We start from the raw sequence: 20,250 nt of genomic DNA on the forward strand, positions 1-20,250 counted from the left end.
AAATACAGTGAAGCAAAAATTTTACAAAATTAAATATTAAAGCAGGTTTAATAACTACTAATTTATTTATTTATTTGTAAGCTGTAAAGGGAAAGATGAGTGGGGAGAGACAGAGAGGCTTGGGTTTTCTTACTTTGATTAAGGTGAAAAATGTTGAAGCTAAAGCTATAAATGACAAGTTTTCTTATACTCAGTCTACTGAAATTCATGGCATTTTTGGCTTAAAAAATTCCCTATTATTTGTTGGTGCAGGCTAATGTTTCTGATTTTTTTTTTTTTGAGAGACAGGAGTTGGTATTCTCTAACCCTTTCTTTCTATGACCTGAACACACAGATGGCTAATAATTGAAATTATGTGTTCATGGCTCACCTTATTTTTCCTTGTTTATTCAGTCTGCAATGTTCTTTTTGGAGCTTTGCATGTCCAAAGTAGTAAAACAAATTAATGTATCTTTTGTTTTCAGCAGACCTGTCTCCAGAGGTAATTTCCTTTAAGTTAATGATTTAGGTTATTCTTCCCACATATGTCACATGCCATGGCTTGGCATGATTTAGTTTGCACTTCACAGAGTATGAGACCCAGACAGCATATACAATATTCACAACAAGGATTAGAGACACCTTGTTGAAAGCAAAACAAAAAGCTGAAAATAGCAAAGCCCACATCCCACTTTTTCTTTGCTTCTTTTTCTCATTAACACAGATTATTTTCCAGAAATGGCTCCTTACCAGATGATTCAATGGCAAACATCTTTTTAAAGTTCACTCTCTCTCTCATGAGCCAGTTCTAATTTAGGGTGGTTGGAAGTGTTGATTATTAACACCGTCCCATTCAGATACCTCAGCAAGCATCTTCTGAGAGTCAACAAAAATCTGATGCTATGGTGGGATTTGTGTGAACAAAACAGTACACCTTAAGGGACTGTCCTTCTTAAGAAGCTTATAAAAATAAGAAATCAAAATATAGGGATTCATAAGAGAGATCCAAAAAGTATTTGAAACAACATACATGATTAAGGGAAACTAGCTTTAAAAGCCATAACACAGTTGTCGCTTGGTATCTGTAGGGGATTTGTTCCAGGACCCCTGAAGATACCAAAATCCACAGATGCTTAAATCCCTTATATAAAATAGCATAGTAATTGCATATAACCTATGCTCATTCTTCCATATATTTTAAATCATCTCTAGATGATTTATAATACTGAATACAATATAAATGCTATGTAAATAGTTGCCATCATGTGGCAAATTCAAGTTATGCTTTTTGGAACTTTCTGGAATTTTATTTTTCAAATATATTTGATCAGTGTTTGGTTGAATCTGGCAACATAGAACCCACGAATAAGAAGGCTGACTGTATCTGCAAAAATACCTTAAGTTTGTACAGAGTTCAGATATTACTCTTAACAAGTGTAGTTATGGCATTCTTAATATCCAGGAAGACTGTGTCAAAACCCAAGAAGAGTAAGATGTAGTTCCTAAATTCATATAGCTCGAGTCTGGTGGAGAGAAATTCACATGTGAATAATTTTAGTACAGCAGTCCTCCCTGGTCCACATGGGATATTTTCTAAGACCCCCAGTAGATGCCTGAAACCATGGATAGCACCAAACCCTATATATACTTTTTTTTTTCCTGTACGTACATATCTATGATGAAGTTTAATTCATAAAGTACGCATACTAAGAGATTAATAACAATGACTAATAAAATAGAACACTTATAACAATATAATGTAATATAAGTTATGTGAATGTGGTCTCTGTCTCTCTCTTTCAAAACATCTTATTGTACTGTACTCACATTTCTTCTTGTGATAATGTACGACAATAAAATTCCTATGTGATGGGATGAAGTGAGATGAGTGACGTAGGCATTGTGATATAGTGTTAAGCTGTTTTGACAGTATGTCAGAAGGAGGATCATTTGCTTCGGGTGATCTTGAATCATTGAGCCATGATGACGGCAGTGGTTGGATGTCAGGAACAGACAATGGGTGGGGATCCCAAGTGGGATGGAGTAGGATGGTACAGGATTTCATCACACCACTCAGAACAGCAAGCAACTTAAAAGTTATAAGTTGGTTTTTTCTGGCATTTTCTATTTAATATTTTCAGACCTAGGTTTACTGTGGGTAACTGAAACTGAGAAAATTAAAACCATGGATAAGATTGGGGAGGCGGAGTGACTACTGAAATATATAAGAACTATTTAGTAGAATTATGTCTGTAATTCTTGGAAGGCCAAGATGTGGGGTCATTATTCCCTGATTGAGGACAAGGGTTCCAGTGGGGCTTGACTGAAGAAGTGATACCTGGATGAAGCTGGAAGGATGAGTATATGTTTGCTAAATTGACAAGAGGATGAAAAATATTCCAGGCAGAAGAGTCAGCAAAAGAGAACATGACTCATTTAGCAAAACGTGGGATGTTAAGACATACATGGGAATATGTAAGGATGTTTATAGGAAATAGGTACAAGCCAGATCCTGAAAAGACTAGGTTTGCTTGCTATATTTAAAATTGTTGCTTTGTGGCTCATTTAAAATAGGAGATTATTACAATTAACTTCTTTCCTTGAAAAAAACACTCTGCCTGAAGGTTCTATAGGCATAGGATGAGACTTGGAGGGGGGTCCAGGTAGAAAGCTATTATAATAATCTAAGTAATGGATGAGGTGGGCACAAACTAAGGAAGTGGAAGTGAAAATGAAAAAGAGCTATATTTTAGAGATATGTGGGAGTGGGAATTGACAAAACGGTGTCTGAATGGACATGGAAATTGAAAGAAGCCAAGAAATTAAAGATAATTCCTATATTTGAAGACTGGACAACTGGATGGATGTTCATTCCCCAAACCAAAAACCTAATTTATTGGAATAGAGGCAAGTTCAAGATGTGCAGTGGTTGCTATAGCTTATATTCTACTTGTTGTCTAAGGCTTATGGCATGAGGAAACTGAGGCCTGAGCTCGTAAGAATTCATAAAAGATTCTAGAACTAAAAACTTCTTAATTCTAGGAACAATCTATTCCTTTTATTCTCCTGTATTATTCTATGGTATTGCTGAGTGTACTTCTAAAGTAGTCTTGGTTCAAGGCTGCAGGTCCTTTCTTCCTCTGCTTATCTCCCATGATTTATCGCAGGTTCAAGCTCTTTTTGTTGGAATTACAAAACATTTGGACTGGAGTCAGATATCTCACTGAAGAAGTAGTGAGAAAAAATGCATAATAGAAAATTGGAATCCAGCAGGTGATTTGACAGAATTATAGGAGTCTGTGGGACAATGAACGTGATAGCAATTCATTCTAGAAACCCTCTATTATAGGCTTTCAAAATCTATTACACCATAGGCGACAAAGTACTAACTAGATTTTAAACTGCAATACTCAAAGACTCAATCAGAAATTGATAAAACCACTGAAACAGTAGATAGCCTAGTCATTGGGTCCAGTTGGTTTAGATGATATTTTCCATAGGTCTTCCTTCCTTCTGGGATGGGAATGAATGAATGCCGGTGCATTATGTCTCTCTGAGTAGGTGAGTAAATTGAATGGATTTACAATAGTATTGTAATCTCCAAATCTCTACAGACAGTCAAGATCAGAGAATTTTTGTAAGGAAATTGTGACCCTGGAAGCATACCATGTAACATGCATTTTTGTAAAACAGAGCCTAGAGACGGTTGAATTGAGGATCCCACAGTTTTCTAGGGTAAAGAGAAAAAACAAATGTAGGATGATAGAAATGTTTTTCTAACATTCTGTTAATGCATGGACCATGTGCCTTTTTTAGGCAATTTCTCAACTCAAGGTGATCAGATGTTTCATGTGCTCGGAATGAGGTTGTTTATTTCACTTTAGGCAAAATTAGATATAAGCCAAGTTTATCTTTGGCATTCAAATTTGCATTTTCTCTGCCTTTCTCCCCAGTCACACTGGCTGCCCTCCCACTCCAACCCCTCCAGACACTCTGCATTATACTCCTTTCTTATTTTCTCCATCTTCAGTCTGCCAAGTATTTCTTTCAAGAAGGCACTGGGTAAACTCCTTCACATTAGGGTTTATATTTTTGATGAGACTTAAAATGTTCATTCTTTTTTGGGGGGGAGATTAGCTTTTCCTTCAGTCACAGGAAGGAAATGTTGGTAAGTGAAACTGAAAGGTGCCAGCAAACAAAGTGAGTGATAGGAAGACCACTTTCATCATCTTTCTTGGGTCTGCCTACCATCACCATGCTCTTATTAACTGGCAGCATTGAAAGACAGATGCTCTCTTTGACTCTCTGCTTTTACACGTAGAAACAAAAGAAAGTATGCTAAAAGTGATTTGGATATCCAAACTGGTTTCCTGTCTCCCTGCTCTTTACCAGTGACATATGAGGATATTCCAGGAGAGCACTACTACTACTGTTAGATTAGTTCTCTCTCCTGTAGTTTTGTTTTGAACTTTTTTCTTTCTTCCTTTCTTTTTTTTTTTTTTTTTGCAGTTAGTCTAATGGCTAAAACATGTTCTCCTTTCTTCTCTGTATGTTCTACCACATTCTTTCACTTGGAATTCTTTTCCATTCTAGGTCTATTTCTTCCCCCCCAACCCCCTTCCATGTATTCCAGGTTTCCTTCATTAAAAAAGAAGAAAAAAATTTTTTTCTTTAATGCTCATCCCTATGGGGCAGCATGCAACTCATAAGAATAATAGCTAACGGGTAAGTTCTGAATAATAACCCCTTCGAAGCCTCATAAAGGGCCTTCCCAATGCTCCATATACCCACCTACAAACCATAGAATTGTCTTTTTCCCTGGTTCAGTAAAAAGATCTCAGGTACGCTGAAAGCTGTACGTGGAAATGCAAAATTATTATTATATTTTTAAACTAAGAAATAGAAAACAAAAAGAAAGTGAAATAGAAATATTTTAATTGGTAAATTTTTAAAGGAGGAAGTAATTAAAACCTCCATAAATAAACAAAATTAATACATATATAGTCTTTCATACCTACTTTTAAGAAATACATCAATTTAGCTTTACTGATTGATTAAGTTTCTAGACACAGAAGAGTCTAACTTTTTTCTGAAGACATCATCAGAGGAACATGAATATGGATAAGTATATATATATATTACTTAACCAAAAATAATACAAGCAATCATTAAACAGATGGATACTTTTATTCACTTTTTAGTTCCTAAAGATTTTTCATTACAAACCCACGTCATGTGGATATTTTAAAAATACAGAAATAGATATTTATTCAGAGTACATTAACTATCAGTGACAAAGTTTTATTCTTCTCTAGCTATTCCTCCTTAGAACGATTTTTTTTCCCTCAAAAAAACAGGTATGCAGGGAAGACAATGCACATGGTGAGTAGGAGGAACGGGACCAGTTCAGTCCAAACACAAACTGTCCTCACTTGGCCCCCTTTGAAGTTGAAGTTAGGATAGTTTGAGTGGTTATTTTCATCTTTAAAATGCATGCCCAGGAGCCCTAACATAATTTGTCAAGATAGAGGAATTTTAGAACCTTCCTAGGCCAAGTTATTTTTCCCCTATGATTGTCAACCCCAAATTCTCATTCAAAATTCCAAAGAAATGACTCCTGAGAATTAAGCAAAACCTAATCTCTTTCCTGAGATCATTAGCAGAACATTTTGAGGGGTTAATCAAGGAGATACCTCATTTGTAAAATGGCTCAGTGGGAATGACCATATTCCACCCACCCTCACTCCCCTTATAATAAATAATTATGAGAAACCTCAGGAAATGGGGGAGGGAGAAACCCCAACAAATAAAGATGGCTATGGATTAAACAGCAGAAACTGAATAGGCTTCTCCACTAGAGGGTCACTACCTTTGTGCAGTGAGGGCTGATGGTGGACACAGCTTAACTTTTGGATTTGGATTTTGGATGCTCCAGACATTTCATAAAACATAACATCTCCTGCAACATAATCACGACACAAAAACTTTTAACTGAAAGTTCCCTATTTTATAGTTTACTTAAAAAAATTGATCAACTCTATCTGTTAAGGTGGTTGTTTTGTAAGCTATGAGATGGGGATCTAACATCCTAAAAACAGCAGCAACAAGTATAACAAGTGGTTCAATTTTATGTGCTGAAGATTCTTTTGTTTCATTTTGCTCTTCTTGGATTTTGGGATCTGGCTTTAATTTCAGAATGTGATTTTTTTTCTTGACTCACTCCTGAAATATTCATTTTACTAATTTTAATATAGGCTTTTCTTCTATTAATTCTGTTCCTGTGGATTTAGTTTTTCAATTTGTTCATATTGATTAGTCACTTTGATTCGGTTGCAACATCTCTGAAAAGACGAGTGGTTGCCTTTGCCTGTACTTGCGGAGAGGGGAGTGAATCATAGACTTGGAAAATGAACTCTATTTCTTAAGCTCTAAGGATCACGCCCCCTCTTTTTTTTTTTTTTTTTTTTTTTTTTTTTTTTTTCGGTACTCGGCCTCTTACTGTTGTGGCCTCTCCTGTTGTGGAGCACAGGCTCCGGATGCTCAGGCTCAGCGGCCATGGCTCACTGGCCCAGCTGCTCCGTGGCATGTGGGATCTTCCCGGACCGGGGCACGAACCCGTGTCCCCTGCATCGGCAGGCGGACTCTCAACCACTGCACCACCAGGGAAGCCCGGAGTCACACTCTTTATCCCCAGTGGCTTTTGATTATAATAAAGCTCTCAGGTGATTATTTGAGAGAGGGTCGGATAGGAGACAGAGTATACTGGATTACTTATCACGGGCACTGCTCTGATTCTCGGGCGCCAGCTCCCATGCTTACTCTGAGAGTGTAGGTCAGAACTTCCACCTCAGAGAGCAGTGCTGACTCCTTTAGCTTGAGTCCCTGTTCTCCAGTCTGCTGCTATTGAGAGTAGGGAGAATCATATTCAATTAAGTTTATTTTGACCATATCTCATGTTTGCCAGCCTTTATTTCCTCTCTTCCTGGTTCTCTTGAGAGTTCTGTTAGGAGAGAAATGTGTTTCGTTACTATTTATGTTTTCTTTCTTTCTTTTGTTTCTTTCTTTTATTTAAATGCCTCTGGCTTCTAGTTTCTGTTTAGGGTAGTATGCTGTGTTCTGTTGAGTAGACTTTGCTCTCAGTCTACAGTCATCTGCTGTACTCCATCTAGAATACCCTCAACTCTCTTACTTTGATATTGGTATTATGTACTTCTGATTTTACTTTAAAAGCATATTTATTGTGTAATGTCCCATGGATTTGAGGAGGGAGGATAAGTTATTGGAACTTTTCTTTCTTGATTTCTGATACAATTTTTCTCCCTCTTTCTTCACCATCACATATTCTACCTGCCATTTATCTTCACCTATGATTTTGAAGGTGTGTAAAATGTATTAAGTTTGGTTTTATCTTTCTATCCAGTATTTGTTAACATACTTTGAAAGTTGATATCCAAATTGTTGTGATCACAACTTTTTCTATTACATTTCTTCTCTTCAAATATAATTGTTTACTTTTGTTTTCCATTGTAATCATATTTGCAAATTTACTGAAAAAGAAATATTTGATGGCTTTTGCATTTTTTTTTTACTTAAGTCTGAGAATTTTTTTGCTTTGATGAAGTGAAAATCCTGAGTTTCCTCTCCCCCCGACCCTGAGAGACATACGTTATTCTCTTAGAGAATATGTATTCCCTAAGTTCTTGCATTCCTGGAAATGTCCAAGTACTGCTTTCACACAAGAAAAGCAACTAGGAAGGATATAAAATTGTATGTACATAGAACAAATATTTCAACTGATATTTCTTCATTGTCTTCCAGCATTTCTTATTGATTTTTTGTGGCCTCACTCACTATCCATGCATGTACTAGTTAAATTCTCTTCCTAGAAATATAGCTGGGGGTGGTAGAAGGAAGGTTGATGTGCAGATCTCCCAGAAAAATTTTCAGGTCTCAGAAGGCATTTATCTAATTTCCCTCTGTTCCTCTGAGGTGCTTTTTCTGTACCTACAATTTTGTACTCCACCACTCTGAAATGCTGGAGCACTTAAAGAAATCAGAAGTCTACCTCCCAACATACACCTACATACCTACACATGTATGTGACCTGTCATCCCTCCCTCCCCGACCCTGGCCACCTCAGGTTTTAGAATCAATCAGTCTACAAACAGAAGTACTGAGTTCGGTTTGGAATCTGGAAATCAATGCTCTGATCACCTAAGGGTTATAATCCTTAGTGTCAAAGAATTGCTCTCCATTTTCATATCTGGTGGAGTTGTTTTTCTTAACTGAATCTGATATTTTTATAGTTAGTGGAAAAAACTTCTTGTACTTAGTAGCAGTTCTAAATTTCAGCAGGTATTCTTTTGCCATTTACCTTACAGGTTTTTCAGAGATAGTTGTGATATGTTTCATCATGGACGCTTGTGAGACACTACTTCCCTGTTGGTTCCAATACCAGTGCTTTTCTAATGTAGTCTCTTAAAGGGTGTACATTCCATTGATATTGTTCTTCATTCTACACTGCTGAATTACCTCTATATACTGTTAATGTCTCCTCAGTTCCAACTCACAAAGCAAAGTTCAAAGCTTGTCTCTGTGATTGTATTATTTCTTAAATTCTCTCAATATCATCTGTTATTTTAAAACTATGTTTAAGAAAAAAATTGCTGCCCTGGACATCCACAGGAGCTCTCACAGTGGAATTAAGCAATCTTAAATGCTTCAAAGAAACGTAGTGGTCAGTTCTCGTCAGAACCACAACATTTAAAAAATGATCCACTGTGTCTTCATTGATAATAAATTGTCTAATTCTATTCATACCAATTCAACCTGATGCAAAGAATAGTCTCTAAGAACTAATTTGCTTACCCCTTGTAAAGAACATAATGGCTTCTGCTACCTTAAATAAATGATTAAAATGATATAAATTTTAAAACTCAAGTTTTTATAATAACAGGATAAGAAAATAAGTTATAGATGAAAACATAATCAAGTCAAACACTATATGTATATTTTATATGGGCTTCTAAATTTATCAGAGATCCTTATAAGAATTTCAATTTAAAAAAACAAATATTGATTCAATAACATTAATATAAATTACTGTGCTACTGTTGTTTATGTAAGTATGGAAAGTTAATTTCCTTGAAAAATATATAAATAATATAGAAAGAAATATTATCTAATAACAATCACACAAAAACATCACAAACGACAACAGGGGCAACTAATTATTCATAAAAATTCCAACACTCAGAAAACTATATGAAACATTTGTAAACTCAATTCTCCCAAACAATATGCATTTTATTTTCCCCCCCTCATCAAGTAAATGTTTAAACTTTAAAAAATCAGTTTCAAAGTACACAGGTAATCTTTTTATAGTATAACAATTTGAGTGGACATTAGTTTTCAAAAAAGAAATGGATAAGAGCAACTTTTTCCAAGAAACATAGAGGCAAATACCCCAAGCAAAACAATCTACTTAGTCACTGTTGCATTGTTATTACAAGAGCACTAGAGAGTTCTGAGTGGTATAAAGGGAACTTCTGGACACAAAATTCTTTGAAGCCTCATTAGTAGCCAGTAGCATTATCTCTAAATACAAGAAGGCCAATCTAGTATCATGAAAAGACCATGGAATGCAGATTTCTGCAACCTCTCTAAGAAAATTATGGCGTTTCCTAATGTTGTAGAATCAAATACTGAAAAGCATGAATGGGCTTTACAAATTATAACACTGACCTAAAATCCGATAATAATATCTGTCATCCAAAGTTCTCTTTGTGTCACAAAAATCATAACTGCACGGTAAGGACTCAACCAAACAAAAATGTTTGAGATTGCTTAAACGGTTTGTAAAACATTTATAAATGTGTTGAAGAAGTCACTTTGGTATCTGGAATGTAACATTATTTCAAAGCCCACAGTAGATGCAATGATCTTCACCTTAACAAAAGCAAATTTGACTCAGTCTAATGTAAAAAAGAAAGTGGTTTTCAAATTGAGTCATGTTTAAAAATGAGCAGAAGACCTAAATAGACATTTCTCCAAAGAAGATATACAGATTGCTAACAAACACATGAAATGATGCTCAACATCGCTAATCATTAGAGAAATGCAAATCAAAACTACAATGAGGCATCACCTCACACCAGTCAGAATGGCCATCATCATAAAATCTACAAACAATAAATGCTGGAGAGGGTTTGGAGAAAAGGGAACCCTCTTGCACTGTTGGTGGGAATGTAAATTGATACAGCCACTATGGAGAACAGTATGGAGGTTCCTTAACAAACTAAAAATAGAATTACCATATGACCCAGCAATCCCAGTACTGGACATATACCCTGAGAAAACCATAGTTCCAAAAGAGTCATGTACCACAATGTTCATTGCAGCTCTATTTACAATAGCCAGGACATGGAAGCAAGTGCCCATCTACAGATGAATGGATAAAGAAGATGTGGCACATATATACAATGGAATATTACTCAGCCATACAAAGAAACGAAATTGAGTTATTTGTAGTGAGGTGGATGCACCTAGAGACTGTCATACAGAGTGAAGTAAGTCAGAAAGAAAAAAACAAATACCATATGCTAACATATATATATGGAACCTAAATATATATATATATATATATATATATATGGTTCTGAAGAACGTAGGGGCAGGACGGGAATAAAGACGCAGACATAGAGAATGGACTTGAGGACACCGGGAACGGGAATGGTAAGCTGGAACGAAGTGAGAGAGTGGCATGGACACATATATACTACCAAATGTAAAATAGATAGCTAGTGGGAAGCAGCTGCATAGCACAGGGAGATCAGCTCGGTGCTTTGTGACCACCTAGAGAGGTGGGATAAGGAGGGTGGGAGGCAGACGCAAGAGGGAGGAGATATGGGGATATATGTATATGTATAGCTGATTCACTTTGTTATAAAGCAGAAACTAACACACCATTGTAAAGCAATTATCCTCCAATAAAGATGTTAAAAAAAAATCTGTGGTAAATGTGCATGAAAATAAGCCAGTTTGAAGTTCAGAGAATTAAGAAATGCTTGCAAATTGAAAAAAAAATTGAGTCATGTTTAAGACATAGTGGAAAGTTTAACAACTCAAGGCAACATTTGAATCTATCTTTATAAGCTCAAATTCATATTCTGCACTAATTCTATTTGGAAATATGTTTTTCACGTATTTCCACATGATAATGGACATTATTATGGTAAGTGCATTCCAATGAACTGATTTTATGACTTTCTACATATAAATGTTTGGTTGCTAGGCATGCTTTTCCTAGGTGATACACCCCATTTTTTCACGGTGACAAGGAATCCTGGGCAGAGTAAGTAAAGGCAGCATGGTGTAAAGACAGCACTGATTCTGACCAATAGACCTTAAAAGCAAAACACAAAAGGTTTAAATTTATTCCAACAAACTTAATTTTGTCTCAAAAAGATCAAGAAGATTTATAGAAATACAAAAATATTCAAAACCCAACCAGGTAAGATTAACAGTTTCTGACATCCACTCAAAAATTACCAAAAATAAAAGGAAACAGGAAAATGCTAATCATAATGTGGATGAAAACTGACCCATAACTGACAAAGATGTTAGAATTAGCAGACAATGGCATTAAAACAACATTATAATGGCTATCCATTTCTTCCAAAACTTAAGGATCTATAGAAAAGATATTTTTTTAAAAACCCAAATTCAACTTTTAGAATTGAAAACTATACAGTGTGAGGTGAAAATAGTCTGCATGAATAGTAAATTATATAGTGTAGGAACGGTTAGAGGAATTGATGATATAGCAATAGAAATGATCCAAACTGGGAGAGAATGAGAGACAAAGAGAATAAAAACAAACAAAATGAATAGTGCCAGTGACATTTGGGACAACTTTAAGCTGCCTAACATAGGTGCATTTGAAGTCCTCAGAAGAACACAAAGGAAGGAGAAGAGAGAAGAAGGGTCAGGAAACAAAATATTTGGAAAAGTAGTAACCAAAATTTTCCCAAATTTGATGCCAACTATAAACCCACAGATCCAAAACTCTCAATGAATGCCAAGCACAAGAAATATGATAGAAACTAAATTAAGGTACATCATATTAAAATTGCACATACTCAGTAATTAATAAAGAGAAAATGTTAAAAGCAGTCATATGTAAATATGTTACATATAGAGGAACAAGAATAAGATTGACAGATTACTTGTTGAGAACAATGCAGTTACAAGTATATGTCACTACCAATACTTGTATGCATATATTCACAGAAACTTTACAGTATCCCCAAACTGGAAACAACTCAAAAGTCCTTAAAAAATTGAATATATACCAATCTGTGGTATATGCACACAGTGCAATACTACTCAGCAATGAAAAGGAACTGGCTTTTGATACATTGTACAACATAGATGAATCTCAAAATAATTATCCTGAGTGGAGAAGTCAGACCAAAATTAAGCATATCCTTTCTGCTTTTATTTATATAATTTCTAGAAATAGAAATACATCTATAGTGACAGAAAGGAATTTATTGGTTGCCTAGGGATAGAGTGGGGGGGTAGAGAGGAAGCCATTGAAAGGGACCCAAGGAAACTTTAAGGTGATGGATATTTCATTATCTTGATTGTGATAATTATTTCACAGATGTGTAGATTTGTAAATACATATCAAACTGTATAGTTTAAATATGCACAGTTCATTGCATGTCAACTGTAATGTAATAAAGTTGTTAAGGGAGGGGCGTGTGATTGAACTTCATAGTAGAAAAAATCAACTCAAAGCATTTTTCCCATATGTGTATACTACCAATGAAACTTCATCCAACTATCAGTAAATTTAACTATAGTTAAGAAAACTGGAGATTTTTTAAATTTCAAAACATGTAAAAATCTAGATGTATAGAAAATATAATTAATTATAGCTGGGAACAATCTTAGAGAGAACTTAGTTTGAAATCCACAATTCTTGAGTCATGGATTACAGAATTTAAGAAAGCTGAAACAAGCTATGTGGGATAGCATATCCACACTTATTATGATATAGATAAGGAATCAAAGTCCATGAAAGCTTACTGTTTTGTGAGAAAATATCTCCAGATTCTCAGTCTACAGCTTTTTCCATTTCTATCATCTTGTCTCAATTAATTTGTGTATCATTCTTTTGTGCATTCAATTATATTTTCCTCAGAACACAATAGTATACTTTGGCATTGTGTCTCCATTAATAAAAATTGTTGAATTACTGTCATTTGTCAACTGATGGGAAATTTAAATGCTTCATTTTGTGGGAACATAAAAATTTCATCAAAATTATGAAATTTGATCTTTACTTTTATTTGAACTTGAGCTTCACATTCCTAGTGAAAAATCTTTTTGGAGTTCTTCTGACTTAGACTTTTTGGACAACCACTATTTCTGGTTTAGCCATTCTAGTCTGGCCCTATTACTTAACTTCTTGACTATTGAAAATTTTCAATTCTCTGTTTCTGGTTGCTTCTCAGTTTAATTCATAGCTGTGGGGTCTATTTTGCTAAAGCTTTAATTGTTCCAATCTCTCGCTCAAAACGTAGCAGGGATCCATTTTTTTTTTTTAATTTTAAATGTCACTACTCAAAGTACCATTATGTCCTTCTTTATTCTTGCTCTTCTTTATATTTTAAATTGGATGTTGTATTTCCCCAAAGGAAAGCACAAGACATTTATTTCATGTGTTTAGAATATTCCTCATCTTGATATACACTTGTTGTGATCTCATGAGTCTTGACATTCCAGATTAAATATCACCATCCACCATTTCTAACAAGCATTGACTGTTCCTACAAACCACAAGTGATATCTCCTTTTCTTGGATTCAATTATGTTTCCTTGCCTTAAATTATGCATTTAATTTTGACTAAAAGATCTACATCTGCCAACATATAAATAGGAATAAAAATTTAAACACAATTTCCTGTATGCTCATCTAGGGATAGTGAATGGTGCCTGTGATTATAACAGAGGAAGTTACCCTGAAAGAGTGCAGCCTTTATTAATGTTGTAGTCCTGATCTGGTAAATTGTCCCCTGACCTCCGAAAACCAGAGTAGTTTATGTAATTTCCCTTTTTCTGCTACATAATGTAAAATAGAGAAAAATCCATTTCTGGTGCTAGCAGACAGCAGTAGCAGTTAATCTGCAGAAATAAAGGAGAGTTGAGATTCCTCAACTTGCAGCACTGGTATCAAACTGTATGATAGCTAACAGGAAAAACCATACTATGTGTATATATCTTTGATGGAGACTCAGTAATAAAGCCAAGACTTGAGCAATTGAAAAATTTCAATTTTTATATCTTTGTACTAGTATGAAATACACAAAAGTATCCAAAGCAGCCACCAAAGAAGATGATCCAGACAAGATCAGAATGGAAACATGTATGGTATTCATATCGGAATAGGAGTATAATAAGCCATTTCCAAAGTAGAAGAGATTGTAAGAAACCAGAATGAATTTCATTTGTGCATAAAAGCTCAGATTAACTGGTGTTTGTACTCTAGGTATTTTTTTCCCCTCTCTGAGTTATGAGAGCTCAAGGGGGATAAGCAATGGTGGTCAGTAGTCTTGCTTTGAATCCATGTCTCACTTCTCTTTCATCTCCCTACCTCTCATGTTAGGAAAGGTATTCCTAACATGATCCTGGTATTCTCCCGTGATTGCACATTGGAATATTAAGCCAAAGAGCAGAATTATAAAACACATTCATTTGTTGGTTCGGGCCCTAGATGCACTTTGTACCTCATAATGAGGGTGGTCAGTGGAGAGTAGGGTCGATATAACTAACGTCTTGAACCTAATTCCTCAAGATAATCATTGCACCCTAAATTTGTCTGTTTCTGTAAGTTTGAGAATCATTCTAACATAAAAAATCTCATTTGGTCGTCATAGCAATGTTTAATGGCAAATGTTCTGAGCCAGACCTTGTGATTAGTGTTGCGGATACAGTAGTGAAAAAAATGACTCATGGACATTATAGTCCCATAAGAAAACTAAAAAAATTATATACCATCAAAGTATAATAAGGCATGTAAAGAAAATAATAAGTTTCCATAAGAGAGAATAATACGAGGGAACAAATTTGTTTTGGAGAGTCATGGAAGCCCTCCCTGAGGTGATCATAAAGATGAAACTTGAAGAACAAGAAGGATCCGGACATAGGAAAAGTTTGGGAAACAGTTTCCAGATCTAGGCAATCACTTTAGGGATGTTTCAAAGTCACGCATCTAATTAGGTAGCAGAGCTGAAATTTAGCAGAAATTTCTGAAAATGATAATTAACATTTGTTTAGCACTTTTCAAAGTACTTTCAGGTTTATAATCTCATTGAATAAGCACACTATGAGGTGGGAAACTTGGGAAATGACTGACAGGTAGAAAACTTGCCATCCTCCTTTTGACTTAGTTTCTATTATTAATTGTGAAAGAAAAAAAATCTGAGATTAGGTTAAAGATATTCTGAGTGACATATGAATTGTTGGTAGGTAAAATATTCAGTAAGATACTTCCCATTTGAACAACGCTGAGAGTGAATGTGTCACCCAAATATTCAGAAGCATGTGATTAGCTGCTAATCATTTACCTTAATTGAGCCTACACTGTGTTTAGAGCTTTGTGTGAGGTATTTTAAGAAGAAAAAGACTGCATGGAGAAATAAGCGAAGTTTTAAAACATTCAAAAATCTTTCAGTATGGACTTGGTAGACACACAAGTATATTTAAATGTTTCTAAGCAATGAATCTGTGTGTGTATACCAATGTGTATACATGTATATATATAATAGATAATATATATGTATTTATGTATATATATATAGGCCATAAATATGTTTTAGCTCATATAGTCTGTATCAAATTATTCTCCTATTAAAAATGACAATACATATTAGCTTACCTAAAGTGTTGCTAATTAAATGAACAGATCTTAGTTGAAACTATGACAAAAAAACATTAAAAATACATTAATATGCTGGAACAACTGGATATTCACCAGCAAAAAAATGATCTCAAAAAGGATCATAGACCTAAAAGCAAAAATCAAAACTATAAAACTCTTAGAAGATAACATAGGAGAAACCCTAGATGATCTTGGGTATTGTGATGCCTTTTTAGATACAACATCAAAGACTTGATCCATGAAAAAAATAATTGGTAAGCTGAGCTTTATTAAAATTAAAAACTCCTGCTCTACAAAACACAGCGTCAAGAAAGTGAGAAAACAAGCCATAGACTGGACAAAAATATTTACAAAAGGTATCTGATAAAGGATGGTTATCCAAAATGTACAAAGAACTTTTAAAACTCAGCAATAAGAAAACAAACAACCTGGTTGAACAATGGGCTAAAGACCTTAAGGGATACCTCACCAAAGAAGATACACAGATAGCAAATAAGCATATGAAAAGATGCTTCACATCATATGTCATCAGGGAATTGTAAATTAAAACAACAAAGAGATACTACTACACACTTATCAGAATGACCGAATTGTGCATTGCTGAAAATAGCAAAAGCTTGTAAGGATGTGGAACAATAGAAACGCTCATTCATTGTTAGTGGGAATACAAAATGATTCAACCACTTTGGAAGATAGTTTAGCAGTCAAAATTAAACATACTCTTACCGTAGGATTCAGCAAACTGGCTCTTTGATATTTATTGGTATGAGTTGGAAACTTATGTCCACCCATAAACCTACACATGGATGATTGTAGCAGCTTTATTCATAATCTACAAGACTTGAAAACAACCAAGATGTCCTTCAATAGGGGAATGGATAAATAGACTGTGATATATCCAGGCAAAGGAATATTATTCAGTGTTAAAAAGAGGTTCTCTGTTTTAGCATGCAGATGATCCTTGTGGGCTCACAATTGTATCTCTTTTTTTTTATTAATAATTTTATTTGAAAACATCCTCGAACTTACCAAAAGGATCCAAGGACAGTAAAAGAAACTTTTTTTTTGCAGAACCATTCAAGGATAAGTTGCCAACGTGACGCTTCATCACCACAGAACATCTTAGTATATAAATCCCACAGGCAAGAACATTCTCACAGATAGCTGTAATACAACCATCAAATTCAGGAAGTTAACATCGAACTATTGTTTTTCTTTCTTTCTTTTTTATTGCTTCACATAGCTTTATTGGCTGAAAATAAGTAAAAGGAGCAAAAATAAGAGAGTTGTTAACAAGAATTTTTGCAAAATATTTAAAGCACACAGCTACTACATCAGTGAAAGTACTGAACAATTCATTTGGGATAATGTTGCAATCATGCTCATATAGTTATAATAAGAAAATAAATTCTGAAAGTTAAGAAAATAAACCTCATTTCATATTTCTTTCTTAAGTTCTAATAAGGGAATTGCTATTTTAATTCATATCTATAAATGCAAATGCATTACACAGAATAAATATATTTGTTGTAACTTATCAGCTTATCTTGATCTCATTTATAACAACTGCATGCTTGATTTTATTATTAAGATATTTTTAAATAAACTCCCTCACTAGAATATGTGAAAGAATTATGATAAGCCACTTTAGGAAGGCTTTTAACTATTTGGGGTTGTTATATAATAATCATCAAAATAATGTTTTAGAGATTCAAATTCTAAGGAAAAAAATAACTTGTGTGTGTAAGCAAAAGCTTCTTTTTTTTAATTTTTCAATTTTATTTTGTTAATTTTTTAATATAGCAGGTCCTTATTAGTCATCAATTTTATACACATCCGTGTATACATGTCAGTCCCAATCTCCCAATTCATCACACCACCATCCCCACCCCTCCCATGGATTTCCCCCCTTGGTGTCCATACATTTGTTCTCTACATCTGTGTCTTAATTTCTGCCCTGCAAACTGGTTCATCTGTACCGTTTTACTAGGTTCCACATATATGCATTAATACACGATATTTGTTTTTCTCTTTCTGACTAACTTCACTCTGTATGACAGTCTCTAGATCCATCCACGTCTCAACAAATGACCCAGTTTTGTTCCTCTTTATGGCTGAGTAATATTCCATTGTATATATGTACCACATCTTCTTTATCCCTTCATCTGTCGATGGGCATTTAGGTTGCTTCCATGACCTGGCTATTGTAAATAGTGCAGCAATGAATATCAGGGTGCACGTGTCTTTTTGAATTATGGTTTTCTCTGGGTATATGCCCAGTAGTGGGATTGCTGGATCATATGGTAATTCTATTTTTAGTTTTTTAAGGAATCTCCATACTGTTCTCCATAGTGGCTGTATCAATTTACATTCCCACCAACAGTGCAAGAAGGTTCCCTTTTCTCCACATCCTCTCCAGCATCTGTTGTTTGTAGATTTTCTGATGATGCCCATTCTAACTGGTGTGAGGTGATACCTCATTGTAGTTTTCATTTGCATTTCTCTAATAATTAATGATGTTGAACAGCTTTTCATGTGCTTCTTGGCCATCTGTATGTCTTCTTTGGAGAAATGTTTATTTAGGTCTTCTGCACAATTTTGGATTGGGTTGTTTGTTTTTTTAATATTGAGCTTCATGAGCTGTTTATATATTTTGGAGATTAACACTTGGCCATTGATTCATTTGCAAATATTTTCTCCCATTCTAAAGGTTGTCTTTTCATCTTGTTTATGGTTTCCATTGCTGTGCAAAAGCTTTGAAGTTTCATTAGGTCTCATTTGTTTATTTTTGTTTTTATTTACATTACTCCAGGAGGTGGATGAAAAAAGATCTTGCTGTGATTTTTGTCAAAGAGTGTTCTTCCTATGTTTTCCTCTAAGAGTTTTATAGTGTCTGGTCTTACATTTGGGTCTCTAATCCATTTTGAGTTTATTTTTGTGTATGGTGTTAAGGAGTGTTCTAATTTCATTCTTTTACATGTAGCTGTTCAGTTTTCCTAGCACCACTTATTGAAGAGACTGTCTTTTCTCCATTGTATATCCTTGCCTCCTTTGTCATAGATTAGTTGACCATAGGTGTGTGGGTTTATCTCTGGGCTTTCTATCTTGTTCCATTGATCTATGTGTCTGTTTTTGTGCCAGTACAATATTGTCATGATTACTGTAGCTTTGTAGTATAGTCTGAAGTCAGAGAGTCTGATTCCTCCAGCTCTGTTTTTTTCCCTCAAGACTGCTTTGGCTATTCGGGATCTTTTGTGTCTCCATAAAATTTTAAGAGTTTTGATCTAGTTCCATAAAAAATGCCATTGGTAATTTGATAGGGATTGCATTGAATCTGTAGATTGCTTTGGGTAGTATAGTCATTTTCACAATATTGATGCTTCCAATCCAAGAATATGGTATGTTTCTCCATCTGTTAGTATCATTTTTAATTTCTTTCATTAGGGTCTTATAGTTTTCTGCATACAGATCTTTTGTCTACGTAGGTAGGTTTATTCCTAGGTATTTTATTCTTTTTGTTGCAGTGGTAAATGGGAGTGTTTCCTTAATTTCTCTTTCAGATTTTTCATCATTAGTGTATAGAAATGCAAGAGATTTCTGTGCAGTAATTTTGTATCCTGCCACTTTACCCAATTCACTGATTAGCTCTAGTAGTTTTCTGGTAGCATCTTTAGGATTCTCTATGTATAGTATCATGTCATCTGCAAACAGTGACAGTTTTACTTCTTCTTTTCCAATTTGGATTCCTTTTATTTCTTTTTCTTCTCTGATTGCCGTGGCTAGGACTTCCAAAGCTATGTTGAATAATATTGGTGAGAGTGGACATCCTTGTCTTGTTCCTGATCTTAGAGGAAATGCTTCAGTTTTTCACCATTGAGAATGATGTTTGCTGTGGTTTTTTTGTTTATGGCCTTTATTATGTTGACGTAGGTTCCCTCTGTGCCCACTTTCTGCAGAGTTTTTTATCATTAATGGGTGTTGAATTTTGTCAAAAGCTTTTTCTGCATCTGTTCAGATGAGCATATGGTTTTTATTCTTCAATTTGTTAATATGGTATATCACATTGATTGATTTGCATATATTGAATAATCCTTGAATCCTTGGGATAAATCCCACTTGATCATGTTGTATGATCTTTTTAATGTGTTGTTGGATTCTGTTTGCTAGTATTTTGTTGAGGACTTTTGCATCTATATTCATCAGTAATATTGGTCTGTAATTTTCTTTTTTTGTAGTATCTTTGTCTGGTTTTGGTATCAGGGTGATGGTGGCCTCATTGAATGAGTTTGGGAGTGTTCCTTCCTCCGCAAGTTTTTGGAAGA

Source organism: Hyperoodon ampullatus (assembly GCF_949752795.1).
Source record: "Hyperoodon ampullatus genome assembly, chromosome: 8".
In the NCBI taxonomy this organism is placed as follows: domain Eukaryota; kingdom Metazoa; phylum Chordata; class Mammalia; order Artiodactyla; family Ziphiidae; genus Hyperoodon; species Hyperoodon ampullatus.